The following is a 4,915-nucleotide window of genomic DNA, read 5'->3' on the forward strand; positions in this document are numbered from 1 at the left end:
CCTGGTGTCAGAACCTTCTACGGACCGCTCTGATTTGTCTGGAACCGACGGGCATTTCCACGGTAAACGTTAATTATAAAATGTTGCCGACAGAATGTTGGGCAACGGGGTTTTTCGGGAAGATTTCCAAAATTATAACAGCAGCACAACCAAATTGAGAGTTCAGTTGTTTATTGGTGGGCATGTTATAATTAACCTAGACGTAATAAACTAAAGTTACGATTCAATTCATTTTGTGAGGGGGGGGGGATCTTTGAGCAGAACTCTAACTTAAATAGCGGCTAGTCGGAGTAACTTACGTTTAGTTTCCCTTTCTAACGTTTCCTTCTCTAAACATTACAATTAGAGGTTAAATGCGCGGTTAACAACTTATGGTTCGATGGCTTCTAGCGATCTTTGACATTTTCAGTCAAAGTTCTGACAAACGGATCGCAACTGTGTGTGTACCCCAAGAAGGTGTAAAGGAGGTGCGCGTACTTGCGATTTGCGCAAGTAACACATACAGATTTACTTTAAATGCTAATGCTAAGAAACAAATCAATTGTACTATCCTGAAGTCCCACCTAAATCCCACATTGTGATAGTGAAAAAGTCACAGAAGCAGCGGTGTCTTGTGCAATTGTGATATTTTCACTATCGGAGAACTACTTAGTTCACGAAGACAGCTTATCGGTCAACGCTTAAGCCCTGGGGCTGCGGCAAAGCGAGGTCTCGTAGCATGAAGTGGTGTCCATAGTGCTTATAAAAAATAATGTATACCCAAATTTTAACTAATTCACTAGGATCAAATCATGCCCCTTGACTTTACAAGGCCCAGGGAATAACAAGATTTTCATTCATCAAATTTTGTCTAAATTCCTTAACTGAAAATTCAATAATTATATTTGCAACACTTCTTTATTAATTAGTCTAATTTCTTAAGTTTTTCCTGTAGCTTTGTAACTTGTGGCCCGCCTCTGCTTAAGAAAAATCAGATCTGGCCCACCGGTTCAAAAGGTTGGGCATTTCTGGTCTAGATTTTCTGAATATTTTGAAACGTGGGTTTGTGAAATTATTGTCTTTTTTTCAAGATCTTTTTAATCCAAAATGTTCAGATATTTTCATAAACTTGTTGATTTACTCGAATGATTCTAACATTCCAAAATGAGGATGCTTTCACATTTTTCTCTGCAAAAAGAAATCTCCAGCCAATTTTCTTTAAAAAAAATAAATAATTAAGAAAACAGAGTTTCAAACTTACGCCGCGCCACAATCGGTTCTCTCTATCGTCCTCGTAAGTCCTGTGTGTTGTACTGTACTGTGTGTTATGTCGGTTGTAAAGTGGATCCTGGCACCCAGCTCCCAAAGTGCACTGACTGTTACTGGGCTATGTGACTGAACTTTCAATTGCGCCCTTCTTTTTCGGGCAAAGGATCCACCGAGGCTGCCATTATTAAGGAGCGAAGCTCCAAGCAACTAGCAGCATCTAGCTGAATTTCCAAGTATTCATTTTAGGAATTCCGTAAAAGCATCAATCCTGGATGTTTGTGAGTTTTTTTTATTTATTTCCACTGGAAACTTTATCACATTGATGGAAATATCGTGTTCGCTGTATGTATTAAAGCACATACACGTCAAAACGATATGACGAGGGTGTACATGTCGTCCAAGATAACCCTGCCATGAGGTGGAGGAGCGAAAAAAAAAATGACAAAGAGCTACTGCTGCTGCGTGTCACGTTCGGAATGATATGCAACGAGGTCAAAGTGCGATACACAGTTTTTATTTTTGCTGCAATGTCTGACAAATTTCATGTAGGTGGAACAAACTTGACAACTGATATGAGAGATATTAGAGTTATGTTTTGTCTGTGGAAAAGAAATTCGAGATGGATGCATTGAATTTTTAATGTGATGTGTCTGTCAAAATGCAAAAAGGCAAAATGATAACATGAAACAGTCAAATCAAAGGAACAAAAAGTATCAGAACATACTTTTCTACAACGTCAGATAAGTTAATTTCAAGCCCCATTTGCAACCGAATGGCACATCTCCTCCATGAACTCCAACTACACTCTCCCCCTTCTTCAGCCAAGACACCGAACATCCAAAGCGACAACACTGAAGCTGTGGATAATCGCATTACTGAGCACTGCTCGCGGACAATCGGAATTACAAATTTGTACTCTGTCCCACACCCAGGCCGTGATCTCAGTCAGTCCTGATTCTTTGGTCAGACCCATTTAGCACGTCCATTTCCGTCTGATCTACCTCACTTCCTCCCCTCCACAACCGAGTTCGGCCTAAATGGTCCCCAAGACTTGAACCCGGAGGGTGCACGCGCACCGGAGACAAACGTATTTGCATTTAAATTAGTTGATTGCAAACCAAACGTGCCAAGGAAGATGGGTTGATGGCCGAAGATCTCGACGTGGGGTTGAAGAACTTGGGAGATGATCCCGGGAGGAAAGGGCCCACACACGATGTTGGAGGTCTGCGGTGAAAAGGGTTTTGGTAAAGTATTGTGATTTTTTGAAAAAAAGAAAAAAATATTTTGTGAGTGTCATTTTGAAGAATATCCTAATAAAAAAGAATTTGAAATTAAACAAAATAAAAGAAACTCAGAAAACTTAACAAAAAGGAGAAAACGAGAATAAAACAAGAACCACCAAGCAAAAACGAAGTAAAAAACAAAACAAACTCGAATCAGTTTTAATTAATCCACACTGTTTAACCATTCACTGTTGCACATTTCGCAACAACAACAAAAAAAAGACTGAAAAACTCTTCTTCATTCACTGTGGCTGGAACTCCTGCTGTGTGCTCTCCCTGCATGGTGCTCTCTTACCACCGACTTTAGCGACGACCGTAGGCACAGATTAAATGATTTGTTTATGCTGAAAAGAGTAATTAGACACGGCAGGGAACAAAACGAACGTGAATCTGGGCTGTAAAAAAACATAAATTACAAAATATGTAAATTTACATCCTTTCATGTGTGACTTTACATTTGCCATAAAAATGTGTTAAAATTACATCAAAAAAGGGGTTTTATTAATCATAAATTTTACTAAAATCAAACTTCTTTCTTACTGTGAGTACCAGGAAATTCATGCATGTTTTCACTCTCGCGTTTTGTGATCATTTTTAACTTAACGTGCACGTCCACGCTTCAGGCGCAGTAATTGTTGATTAATTTGTTTTGAATTGGCTTGGACAGTTGAGCCTGACAGGCTATGTGGAGAGCGCGGATTTGATAAGGCATGACAAATTATCGTCTTTCAAATAACATTTAACCTCTTATTCGCTGTAAGTTGATATTCTTAAGGAAACTCCCATAACCTCACTTTATTGATAACAATCTTCCAATATACGTCCCAAGAGAGCTGACCTATTACAATTGGAAGCGAAAAGGACACATCCACCAACGGAATTTCCTCTCCTCGGGGGAAAAATGTTTGTTTTCCACGAGAAGTGCTTTTCCACCTGGTAACGTACGAGCATGGCTGGGGCGATCGCTATCGGAGGTCTTTTATTTGCCTCGAGTTATGTTTCCGGTTTGTTTTTCCAGGTTATTTATAATGCTGACCGGACTAAATTTATGCACTTGGTACTAAGGTTAGGCCAGTTTGGTGTCCTGCAGAGTCAGAAAGCTGGTTGTGATGATGTTAAGTGAGAATAAGAAAATAAAAAGGTATATTTGGTGCATGTTTAACAACCGACAAAAAACAACAAAACAAAACAAAAAACGACGGAACAAAAAAACATCAGAACAACAGAACAGCAGAACAACAGAACAACAGAACAACAGAACAACAGAACAACAGAACAACAGAACAACAGAACAACAGAACAACAGAACAACAGAACAACAGAACAACAGAACAACAGAACAACAGAACAACAGAACAACAGAACAACAGAACAACAGAACAACAGAACAACAGAACAACAGAACAACAGAACAACAGAACAACAGGACAACAGAACAACAGAACCACAGAACCACAGAACGAATATAACGTTTCAGAAATCTGAGAATAATACCGTAGATAGGAAATAAATATGCAAAATAAATTTTTCAAAATTTGTCTTTACAAAACCTCGTAATGACAAATTTTGTATTCCAATCATGAATAACCTTTCTCAATTTTGACGAAGCATAAACTATGACAACTGCCAAAGCAGCATCAGCGTCAACTTCCAGCACTTGCAAGTGACACTCATGCCACATACCACCGAGCTAATTTATCATTCCAGAAATTAAATGGTAGAATAATTATCCCATATCGGGTCGTCCCAAAGCGGGGACCATCAACCCACACACCCGGGCAGAAGTCAGGCTAGGAAAAAGCTGCAAGACAGATGCACTTTTGGGGTCGCTTGATGTCGACGATGCAAGTGATTGCAGCAGTTCACATGCAGTGAGTCCGCCCTAACTGACAAACCCGTTCGTCTATCCCGCTAGTTGCACCCTGGGATGCAACGAGGTTTTCGGGTGGGTGCCAAGAGTTAAATAGTAGCAGAAGTTTTATCGTAATAAATTTCATTTAATTTATTGCACCGAAAAATTCAACACACTCATAAATAACAGCATCGTCCTGTGGTGAAAGACGATACAGCGAGCAGCTGACTGGTGGGGAGAGGGAGAATGGGGGGTAGAAGTGCAGAGATGCTCATCTCTCAGCATCAGCAAGTATATGCGGCATCATCAGCAACATTTGCCTCAAAACACGTCTCGTGTGGGGAAGTGGTTCATTATGGTGATGTAGCACAGCACTTGTGGAAGGGTTGCCATTTGAAAGTTTAAAATTAAATAATCTCCTAGCCAGTTTTTTGAAATTTGTGAAGCTACCAAAAGTTTTAAAAATAAATTTAGATGTTTTTTAAACTATGATTTAAATCATTCATTCCCAAACTATAATCGCACAAGAGGG

This window comes from Culex quinquefasciatus, chromosome 2 (genome assembly GCF_015732765.1).
Source record: "Culex quinquefasciatus strain JHB chromosome 2, VPISU_Cqui_1.0_pri_paternal, whole genome shotgun sequence".
Taxonomy (NCBI): Eukaryota; Metazoa; Arthropoda; class Insecta; order Diptera; family Culicidae; genus Culex; species Culex quinquefasciatus.